General features: G+C 49.5%; 1 protein-coding gene across 2 annotated transcripts in view; it reads left to right on the top strand.

Annotated features, from left to right (window-relative positions):
• The first annotated feature begins 1,276 nt into the window (after nt 1–1,276).
• LOC143766962 (uncharacterized) overlaps nt 1,277–12,580 on the top strand; it is a 31,685-nt gene continuing 20,381 nt past the window's right edge. The window contains exon 1 of one of the 2 annotated variants that reach the window (XM_077254983.1): nt 1,277–1,522. The gene's annotated coding sequence lies outside the window, so the exon portion shown is untranslated. The remainder of the gene's footprint in view (nt 1,523–12,580) is intronic. The other variant, XM_077254982.1, reaches the window with a different exon arrangement.

The following is a 12,580-nucleotide window of genomic DNA, read 5'->3' as shown; positions in this document are numbered from 1 at the left end:
GCCGTCCGTGTGATGTACGCGAGCCGTCCGTGTGATGTACGCGAGCCGTCCGTGTGATGTCTGTGATGTCCGTGTGATGTCTGTGAGCCGTCCGTGTGATGTACGTGAGCTGTCCGTGTGATGACCGTGAGCCGTCCGTGTGATGTCTGTGTGATGTACGTGTGATGTCTGTGTGATGTCTGTGAGCCGTCCGTGTGATGTACGTGAGCCGTCCGTGTGATGTACGTGAACCGTCCGTGTGATGTACGTGAGCCGTCCGTGTGATGTACGTGAGCCGTCCGTGTGATGTACGCGAGCCGTCCGTGTGATGTCTGTGAGCCGTCCGTGTGATGTCCGTGAGCCGTCCGTGTGATGTACGTGAGCCGTCCGTGAGCCGTCCGTGTGATGTCCGTGATCCGTCCGTGAGCCGTCCGTGTGATGTCTGTGTGATGTCCGTGAGCCGTCCGTGTGATGTACGTGTGATGTCAGTGAGCCGTCCGTGTGATGTCCGTGAGCCGTCCGTGTGGTGTCCGTGTGATGTCCGTGAGCCGTCCGTGTTATGTACGTGTGATGTCTGTGTGATGTCCGTGAGCCGTCCGTGTGATGTCCGTGAGCCGTCCGTGTGATGTACGTGTGATGTCCATGAGCCGTCCGTGTGATGTCCATGAGCCGTCCGTGTGATGTCCGTGAGCCGTCCGTGTGATGTCCGTGAGCCGTCCGTGTGATGTACGTGTGATATCCGTGAGCCGTCCGTGTGATGTCCGTGAGCCGTCCGTGTGATGTCTGTGAGCCGTCCGTGTGATGTCCGTGAGCCGTCCGTGTGATGTACGTGTGATATCCGTGAGCCGTCCGTGTGATGTCCGTGAGCCGTCCGTGTGATGTCTGTGAGCCGTCCGTGTGATGTCTGTGAGCCGTCCGTGTGATGTGAGCGCTCAGTGTCTCCTGTACTGGCTGCCATCAGTGTGATGACGTCACCACAGCTCAGGTTCTCACAGTCCGGCACAGTGGGGGGGCCGCCAGGATGAGGCCGGATTACTGGGAAGAGCTCCGCCCCTCACCACAGTGTGTGCACGGCGGACACAGGGATTACGGTAGGCGGCCCCGCTCGGGGAATTTCCTGCCCGTTACCGGGAACCGCTTCTTCTCGCGGTGTTTGCTGTCACTGCTTCCCGCGTTACTCGGAAGCGCCAAGCAGGGAACGTCGGGAAATGTAGTCCCGTGCCTTGTCAGCTTCACGTGACGGCTGAGGGCGGGGCCTCCAGGCGGCTGCGCAGTAGGGGGCAGCACACTGCTGGTGGGAGCTGGAGCCGCACAGTGCGGTCAGGACACGGCAGGGATCTGTGCTCTCCTGCCGGGTGAGCCTGGGCTGTATAGCCGCTGCCTGCCCCTGTAATGGCGGCTTCTCTGCCTGCACTAAGGACACGCCCCCAGTGTGACACGCCCAGGAAATGACGTCACACCTGGGCGGAGCCGCACAGTCCAGTGTTTCCACCAGAAGCTCCTTCTTCCCCCAGTGGATTATTCCCGGTGTGCGGCTCTGCAGGTGCGGTCCTCGTCCCCCTCCTCCTATACCGCCACCATACTCCGCTCCCTCACTATAGCGCTTATTCACACCTGGCAGTCCTGGCTGTGTCTGTGCAGTGAGTGCGGTTTCCTCTTTGTCTCCACCCAGTATTGTCCTCCCCTGTGTCCCGGCCGCTGTTAGGCGTCTTTCACACTAGCGTCGTGCACTGCACATCGCAATGCAAAAAACACATCCTGCAAAATTGCTTGCAGGATGCGTTTTTTCTCCATAGACTTTTATTAATGACGCAGTGCGACGCATTGCCACATGTCGGACCGTCGCCACCAGAAAACGTAACGTTGTTTGGTGCGTCGTTCCTGTCTTTTCCAACCGCGCATGCGCGGCCGGAACTCCGCCTCCCCGGAGCTCACCATGGGGCAGCGGATGCGTTGAAATACAGCATCCGCTGCCCCCGTTGTGCGGCGCATTCACTGCTAGCGTCGGTACCACACAATTTGTCGTGCGTCGTCCGGCGCTAGTGTGAAAGTAGCCTAAGGATACGTTCACATTTGCGTTGTTGGGCACAGCGTCGGCGACGCAACCCAAAACTCATATACACAATGCAGCGTTTTTGGATGCATGCATTGTCATAAAATAGTAAAGTACAGGAAATTAGGCGCAGGGAAAACACTACATGTAGGGTCGTTCACGCCCTGTCTGGTGCGTCAAAATGACGCATGTTTCATAAAACACATTACAACGCATACCGGCGCATGTCCATGCACCCCCCATCTTAAAGATAGGGACGCATGCGTCGGTATCCGTCACTGACGCTGCGCCCAACAACGCAAATGTGAACGTAGCCTAAGAATTCTCCCTTCTTCCCCCACATGGTAATATTCACCTACAGGGGCCATAAGTCCTGCTATGTGGCCGTAACTAGTATTACTGGCCCCTGTGTGCCCCTATATATTACAACTGGCCCCTGTGTGCCCCCATATATTACTACTGCCCCCTGTGTGCCCCCATATATTACTACTGGCCCCTGTGTGCCCCCATATATTACTACTGGCCCCTGTGTGCCCCCATATATTACTACTGGCCCCTGTGTGCCCCCATATATTACTACTGGCCCCTGTGTGCCCCCATATATTACTACTGGCCCCTGTGTGCCTCCATATAATACTACTGGCCCCTGTGTGCCTCCATATATTACTACTGGCCCCTGTTTGCCCCCATATATTACTACTGTCCCCTGTGTGCCCCCATATATTACCACTGGCCCCTGTGTGCCCCCATATATTACTACTGGTCCCTGTGTGCCCCCATATATTACTACGGCAAATTTTAGGCCACACCTCTGACCACACCCATTTCACAACTAGCCACGCCCCAACCACACCCATTTAGCACTTCTGATCACAATGTTTCGTAAACAATAATTATGAATAAAAAAATATGGCCACACACGACGCTCCATACTGTACAATGGCCACACACGACGCTCCATAGTGTACAATGGCCACACACGACACTCCATAGTGTACAATGGCCACACACGACGCTCCATACTGTACAATGGCCACACACGACGCTCCATACTGTACAATGTCCACACACGACGCTCCATACTGTACAATGGCCACACATGATGCTCCATACTGTACAATGGCCACACATGACGCTCCATACTGTATAATGGCCACACATGACACTCCATACTGTATAATGGCCATACATGATGCTCCATACTGTATAATGGCCACACATGACGCTCCATACTGTATAATGGCCACACATGACACTCCATACTGTATAATGACCCCACATGATGCTCCATACTGTATAATGGCCACACATGACGCTCAATACTGTATAATGGCCACACATGACACTCCATACTGTATAATGGCCACACATGACGCTCCATACTGTACAATGGCCATAGGCCACATTATGCTCCATAGTGTATAATAGCCCCATATAATGCTTCGTACTGTATAATGGCCACACATGATGCTGCGTACTGTATAATGGCCACACATGATGCTCCATACTGTATAATGGCCACACATGATGTTCCTTACTGTATAATGGCTCCACATGATGTTCCATACTGTATAATGGCCACACATAATGCTCCATACTGTATAATGGCCACATTATGTTCCATACTGTATAATGGCCCCACATGATGCTGCGTACAGTATACTTGCCCCACGTGATGGTCCATACAGTATAATGGCGCCACATGATGCTTTGTACAGTATAATGGCCCCACACGATGCTGGGTATAGTATAATGGCCACACATAATGCTGGGTACAGTATAATGGCCCCTCACGATGCTCCATACAGTATAATGGCCCCACACAATGCTGGGTACAGTATAATGGCCACACATGGTTACCCCACCCCCATCATTGCCTTCTCCATCACTACACACAGACACCTTTCACCGCGCTCCCTCGCAGCAGCTGGCAACTTCCACTCCCACGGCGCTGAATGGTGTCATCCAGCTGCGCCGCTGACTGCTCACGTCGCTGCAGCTGTGATACGCCACTGATAAAGACCTGTGTCTCCTGTGCCAGTCAGTGTCAGAGCAAGGAGCAATATCTGCTCCGATCCGACACAGCCAGCGTCCGCTCCGTACACCTCATACACATGCGACTCCGCTCCATACACCTCGTACACACACGACTCCGCTCCATACACCTTGCTCATACGGCTCTGCTCCGTACACCTCATACACACACGGCTCCTCCCCATACACCTTGTACACACACGGCTCCACTCCATACACTTCGTACACACACAGCTCTGCTCCGTACACCTCATACACACACGGCTCCTCTCCATACACTTTGCACATGCGGCTCCACTCCGTACACCTCAGACACACACGGCTCCTCTCCATACATCTCGTACACACACGGCTCCGCTCCGTACACATTGCACACGCTGCTCCGCTCCGTGTACCTTGCACACACATGGCTCCGCTCCGTGTACCTTGTACACACATGGCTCTGCTCCGTACACCTCATACACATACGGCTCCTCTCCATACATCTTGTACACACACGGCTCCACTCCGTACACCTCGTACACACACGACTCCGCTCCATACACCTTGCACATGCGGCTCCGTACACCTCGTACACATACGGCTCCACTCCGTACACTTCGTACACACACGGCTCTGCTCCATACACCTTATACACACACGGCTCCGCTCCGTACACCTCATACACACACGGCTCCTCTCCATACATCTCGTACACACATGGCTCCACTCCGTACACACACGGCTCAGCTCCGTACACCTCATACACACACGGCTCCGCTCCATACACATTGCACACGCTGCTCCACTCCGTATACCTTGTACACACATGGCTCTGCTCCGCTCACCTCGTACACATGCTGTTCCGCTCCGTACACCTCGTACACACAGCTCCGTACACATCTTACACGACTCTGCTCCATACACCTTTCACACGCTGCTCCGATCCATACACCTTGTACACACACGGCTCTGCTACATCCACACTGTAAACACCTCCTGACCTCACACATATGCTTACCTTCCAGCGTCATGACAACCAGCAGAGTCCTGTACACGGAGGTCCTCCCGATCATGTGACCCCCTGACTCCTCCCATCCTGTGACTTTATCACAGGTCCTGAGCCTGTGCGCACAGAGCAGCCAATATGCTGCAGTTCTCTGCGGGACGGGTGCAGGGGCTCAGGGAGCTCACCGGGTGATATACACACCTCCCAACCAGTGCGGGACAACTAATGTCCCGCCCGGGATCGCAGGGTTGACTGTCAAAATCGGGACAGTCCGGCTGGTTCCGGGATGGTTGGGAGGTATGGTTGTGGGTTAGTGTTAAGGGGGGCTGTCACGATTCACACCGTGACTGTAAAGATCCCTTAGCCGCGGCCAGCAGTTTGTCACGAAATCCACAGGGATTCCTGACCACTGCCACCAATATGTCACGGATTGGGGTGACTTTAGACCAACAGACGGCTATCACATGTGCAGGGGGCTTATCTTGGTTATCCCTCCACTGCCACAATGTGATGAAAAGAACACACACAAGGTTATTGACCTCTTAGTTTACAGCAGGGGCTTATTTTAGGTATCCCACTGCTCTTCAATATACCATGAACTGCAGGGATTTGTGTATATCCCGCTTACAGTTCCACTTAACCCTTGCAGCTCTCTGGCGCCCCCCTTACCGTCAGGTCAGATTAGGTACTGCACCTAGGGTAATTAGTCGCCAGAAAGGCTGCCTGCTATGTACTGGCTATTGGGCACGCTGCAGCGACGCGATAACTACTCCCACTCAGGCAGGAACAATAATTATCAAGCCACAGTCGCTACAGTGACACCCAAAGGCCTGCACAGTACACGGTATTACTGCCACCAGCTTCGATTCAACGGGTCCGAAGCTAACCCAAAACAGTAGCGTAATTTCCCTTCAAGAGACTTAGGGTACTGTCATGATCTCAATGGCAAGAGAACATAGCATCAGCATATATAGGAACTAGCTCTTGGAAGATGGGAACTGAGCTGACCATGAACTAAACCTACCGCACAACTAGCAGTGGCCGGGTAGCATTCCTACGTTTTATCCCTAGATGCCCAGCGCCAGCCGGAGGACTAAATAATGCTAGCAGAGGAAAATATTAGTCCTAGCTCACCTCTAGAGAAATACCCCGAAAGGAGACAGAGGCCCCCCACATGTATTGGCGGTGAATTAAGATGAAATAACAAACGTAGTATGAAAATAGGTTTAGCAAATTTGAGGTCCACTTACTAGATAGCAGAAGACAGAAAGGACACTTTCATGGTCAGCTGAAAACCCTATCAAAACACCATCCAGAAATTACTTTAAAACTCAGGCATTAACTCATAACACCAGAGTGGCAATTCCTGTTCACAAGAGCTTTCCAGACACAGTAACAAAACTACAGCTGTGAACTGGACAAAAATGCAAAAACAAACATGGACAAGAGTCCAACTTATCTAGTAGTTGTCTAGGAGCAGGAACAAGCACAGAGAGGCTTCTGATAACATTGTTGACCGGCAAGCAACTAACAGAGAAGCAAGGTTATATAGCGACTCCCACATCTTGATGGGAACAGGTGAACAGAGAAGATGAAGACACCAGTTCAATTCCACCAGTAGCCACCGGGGGAGCCCAGAATCCAAATTCACAACAGTACCCCCCCCTCAAGGAGGGGGCACCGAACCCTCACTAGAACCACCAGGGCGATCAGGATGGGCCCTATGAAAGGCACGAACCAGATCAGAGGCATGAACATCAGATGCATTCACCCAAGAATTATCCTCCTGGCCGTATCCCTTCCACTTGACCAGATACTGGAGTCTCCGTCTGGAAACACGGGAGTCTAAGATTTTCTCCACAACGTACTCCAACTCACCCTCAACCAACACCGGAGCAGGAGGCTCAACGGAAGGCACAACCGGTACCTCATACCTGCGCAATAACGACCGATGAAAAACGTTATGAATAGAAAAGGACGCAGGGAGGTCCAAACGGAAAGAAACAGGGTTAAGAATCTCCAATATCTTATACGGGCCGATGAACCGAGGCTTAAACTTAGGAGAAGAGACCCTCATAGGGACAAAACGAGAAGACAACCACACCAAATCCCCAACACAAAGCCGAGGACCAACACGACGGTGGCGGTTGGCAAAAAGCTGAGTCTTCTCCTGGGACAACTTCAAATTGTCCACCACCTGCCCCCAGATCTGATGCAATCTCTCCACCACAGCATCCACTCCAGGACAATCCGAAGATTCCACCTGACCAGAGGAAAATCGAGGATGAAACCCCGAATTACAGAAAAACGGGGACACCAAAGTGGCAGAGCTGGCCCGATTATTGAGAGCGAACTCCGCCAATGGCAAAAAAGCAACCCAATCATCCTGGTCAGCAGACACAAAACACCTCAGATATGTCTCCAGGGTCTGATTAGTCCGCTCGGTCTGGCCATTAGTCTGAGGATGGAAAGCGGACGAAAAAGATAAATCTATGCCCATCCTAGCACAGAATGCCCGCCAAAATCTAGACACAAATTGGGTTCCTCTGTCAGAAACGATATTCTCAGGAATACCATGCAAACGAACAACATTTTGAAAAAACAGAGGAACCAACTCGGAAGAAGAAGGCAACTTGGGCAGGGGAACCAAATGGACCATCTTAGAGAAACGGTCACACACCACCCAGATGACAGACATCTTCTGAGAAACAGGCAGATCTGAAATAAAATCCATCGAGATGTGCGTCCAAGGCCTCTTAGGAATAGGCAAGGGCAACAATAATCCACTAGCCCGAGAACAACAAGGCTTGGCCCGAGCACAACCGTCACAAGACTGCACAAAGCCTCGCACATCTCGTGACAGGGAAGGCCACCAGAAGGACCTTGCCACCAAATCCCTGGTACCAAAAATTCCAGGATGACCTGCCAACGCAGAAGAATGAACCTCAGAGATGACTCTACTGGTCCAATCATCAGGAACAAACAGTTTATCAGGTGGGCAACGATCCGGTCTATCCGCCTGAAACTCCTGCAAGGCCCGCCGCAGGTCTGGAGAAACGGCTGACAATATCACTCCATCCTTAAGGATACCTGTGGGCTCAGAGTTACCAGGCGAGTCAGGTTCAAAACTCCTAGAAAGGGCATCCGCCTTAACATTCTTAGAACCCGGTAGGTATGACACCACAAAATTAAACCGAGAGAAAAATAATGACCAGCGCGCCTGTCTAGGATTCAGGCGCCTGGCGGTCTCAAGATAAATCAAATTTTTGTGGTCAGTCAATACCACCACCTGATGTCTGGCCCCCTCAAGCCAATGGCGCCACTCCTCAAAAGCCCACTTCATGGCCAAAAGCTCCCGATTCCCAACATCATAATTCCGCTCAGCGGGCGAAAATTTACGGGAAAAGAAGGCACAAGGCCTCATCACGGAGCAGTCGGAACTTTTCTGCGACAACACTGCCCCAGCTCCAATCTCAGAAGCGTCGACCTCAACCTGAAAAGGAAGAGCAACATCAGGCTGACGCAACACAGGGGCAGAGGAAAAACGGCGCTTAAGCTCCCGAAAGGCCTCCACAGCATCAGGGGACCAATCAGCAACATCAGCACCCTTCTTAGTCAAATCGGTCAATGGCTTAACAACATCCGAAAAACCAGCAATAAATCGACGATAAAAATTAGCAAAGCCCAAAAATTTCTGAAGACTCTTAAGAGAAGAGGGCTGCGTCCAATCACAAATAGCTTGAACCTTGACAGGATCCATTTCAATGGAAGAGGGAGAAAAAATATATCCCAAAAAGGAAATCCTCTGTACCCCAAAAACACACTTAGAACCCTTCACACACAAAGAATTAGACCGCAAAACCTGAAAAACCCTCCTGACTTGCTGGACATGAGAGTCCCAGTCATCCGAAAAAATCAGAATATCATCCAGATACACAATCATAAATTTATCCAAATAATCGCGAAAAATATCATGCATAAAGGACTGGAAAACTGACGGAGCATTTGAAAGACCAAAAGGCATCACCAAATACTCAAAGTGGCCCTCGGGCGTATTAAATGCGGTTTTCCACTCATCCCCCCGCCTGATTCGCACCAAATTATACGCCCCACGAAGGTCAATCTTAGAGAACCACTTGGCCCCCTTTATGCGAGCAAACAAATCAGTCAGCAACGGCAATGGGTATTGATATTTAACAGTGATTTTATTCAAAAGCCGATAATCAATACATGGTCTCAAAGAGCCGTCTTTTTTTGACACAAAGAAAAAACCGGCTCCTAAGGGAGATGACGATGGACGAATATGTCCCTTTTCCAAGGACTCCTTTATATATTCTCGCATAGCAGCATGTTCAGGCACAGACAGATTAAATAAACGACCCTTTGGGTATTTACTACCCGGGATTAAATCTATGGCACAATCGCACTCTCGGTGCGGAGGTAACGAACCAAGCTTGGGTTCTTCAAAGACGTCACGATAGTCAGACAAGAACTCAGGAATTTCAGAGGGAATAGATGATGAAATGGAAACCAAAGGTACATCCCCATGAACCCCCTTACATCCCCAGCTCAACACAGACATAGCTCTCCAGTCAAGGACTGGGTTGTGAGATTGCAGCCATGGCAATCCTAGCACCAAATCATCATGTAGATTATACAGCACCAGAAAGCGAATAATCTCCTGGTGATCTGGATTAATACGCATAGTTACTTGTGTCCAATATTGTGGTTTATTATTAGCCAATGGGGTGGAGTCAATCCCCTTCAGAGGAATAGGAGTCTCCAAAGGCTCTAAATCATACCCACAGCGTTTGGCAAAGGAACAATCCATAAGACTCAAAGCGGCGCCAGAGTCGACATAGGCGTCCGTGGTAATAGATGACAAAGAGCAAATCAGGGTCACAGATAGAATAAACTTAGACTGTAAAGTGCAAACAGAAACAGATTTATCAAGCTTTTTAGTGCGCTTAGAGCATGCTGATATAACATGAGTAGAATCACCACAATAGAAACACAACCCGTTTTTCCGTCTAAAATTCTGCCGCTCGCTTCTGGACAGAATTCTATCACACTGCATACTCTCTGGCGTCTTCTCAGTGGACACCGCCAGATGGTGCACTGGTTTGCGCTCCCGCAAACGCCTATCGATCTGAATAGCCATTGTCATGGACTCATTCAGACCTGCAGGCACAGGGAACCCCACCATAACATCCTTAATGGCATCAGAGAGACCCTCTCTGAAAGTCGCCGCCAGGGCGCACTCATTCCACTGAGTAAGCACAGACCATTTACGGAATCTTTGGCAGTAAATTTCAGCTTCATCTTGCCCCTGAGAAAGGGACATCAAAGTTTTTTCTGCCTGAAGCTCCAAATGAGGTTCGTCATAAAGCAACCCCAAGGCCAGAAAAAACGCATCCACATTGAGCAACGCAGGATCCCCTGGTGTCAATGAAAAAGCCCAATCTTGAGGGGCACCCCGGAGCAAGGAAATCACAATCCTGACCTGCTGTGCAGGGTCTCCGGCAGAGCGAGATTTCAGGGACAAAAATAATTTGCAATTATTTCGAAAATTCTGAAACCCAGATCTATTCCCCGAGAAAAATTCCGGCAAAGGAATTCTCGGCTCAGATACAGGTGCATGACAAACAAAATCTTGCAAATGTTGTACCTTCGTGGCGAGATTATTCAAACCTGCAGTTACACTCTGAAGATCCATTACAAACAGGTGGACACAGAGCCATTCAAAGATTAGAAGCAGAGAAAGAGAAAAAAAAAAACAAAGGCTGCAGCATAGACAGACTGGCAAGAGGTCCAATTAAGAGCACACTCAAGAGGAAAAAAAAAAAAAAATCTCAGCAGACTTCTTATTTCTCTCCTTTCTCAGCCAAGGATTTTAACCCTTTAGTGGGCCGGTCAAACTGTCAGCTCCAAATGGCAAGAGAACATAGCATCAGCATATATAGGAACTAGCTCTTGGAAGATGGGAACTGAGCTGACCATGAACTAAACCTACCGCACAACTAGCAGTGGCCGGGTAGCATTCCTACGTTTTATCCCTAGATGCCCAGCGCCAGCCGGAGGACTAAATAATGCTAGCAGAGGAAAATATTAGTCCTAGCTCACCTCTAGAGAAATACCCCGAAAGGAGACAGAGGCCCCCCACATGTATTGGCGGTGAATTAAGATGAAATAACAAACGTAGTATGAAAATAGGTTTAGCAAATTTGAGGTCCACTTACTAGATAGCAGAAGACAGAAAGGACACTTTCATGGTCAGCTGAAAACCCTATCAAAACACCATCCAGAAATTACTTTAAAACTCAGGCATTAACTCATAACACCAGAGTGGCAATTCCTGTTCACAAGAGCTTTCCAGACACAGTAACAAAACTACAGCTGTGAACTGGACAAAAATGCAAAAACAAACATGGACAAGAGTCCAACTTATCTAGTAGTTGTCTAGGAGCAGGAACAAGCACAGAGAGGCTTCTGATAACATTGTTGACCGGCAAGCAACTAACAGAGAAGCAAGGTTATATAGCGACTCCCACATCTTGATGGGAACAGGTGAACAGAGAAGATGAAGACACCAGTTCAATTCCACCAGTAGCCACCGGGGGAGCCCAGAATCCAAATTCACAACAGGGTACATTTTTAGAGCAGGGAGGAAGAACTGGCATGAAATAATATACCCCACCAAATGTAGGCAGTGCTTTATAAAAATATTTTACAAAGATGTTACAAATGAGACAATTGCAAATATGTACAAGGTAATTATGAAAATAAAAGGATTAAATTAAGAAAAGATAAAACTCACATATTCTCAGCTCATTGCATTGCAGGCAACCATACGTCCCAGCTCATTGGACGTGCTCAGGGCTGTCCAGGAAAACTCAAATCTGCCTCCTGAAAGTCTGCCAGCAACTTAAAACCTGCAGTCTGTGACCTCACAGAAAGGGCTGGCTTTTCCAACCCCTTCTCTCTACATTCTGAGTACTTCAACCTTAAATTTATCTACTTTCTATAACTTTGCTATACAACATGTCATCGTCATATCACACCCGGCATTCATCTTGGATTATCGTGGGCATTCCCATGAGATCAAATATGTCCTATCTGGGATACATATTTACAGAGAAATCCCTACCTCTTCACCAGATGGAGTTAGACGCCCGTGTTTAGAGTGATGGGTAGATCCATCGAGGGAAAATAAGAATATATATTTTCGTGTCCATAACTTAAACGGTTTGCATAATATCTTACAAAAACAGAACAGAAGACTTTCATATTCTGGAAGTTTCTAATCCAGTCAAAGCTGGGCACTTTCCACTACAGGAAATGCCGGTCGTAAATACCTTTCGTCAATAAAACTCTCTTCCCCCATGTACATTGACAAGGCAGCTCTTGGCTGAGTGAAAGGGAAGGGGTTTTTTTAAGCCCACAGCTTGCTAGCAACAGAACTAAACGTATATGATATTTCATACCATATCGTGACAGGGGCAGTGTAGAGTAAGAGATTAGATTGT

The sequence above is a fragment of the Ranitomeya variabilis genome, chromosome 4 (assembly GCF_051348905.1).
Source record: "Ranitomeya variabilis isolate aRanVar5 chromosome 4, aRanVar5.hap1, whole genome shotgun sequence".
Taxonomy (NCBI): domain Eukaryota; kingdom Metazoa; phylum Chordata; class Amphibia; order Anura; family Dendrobatidae; genus Ranitomeya; species Ranitomeya variabilis.
This window is presented reverse-complemented; position numbering and strand designations above follow the sequence as displayed.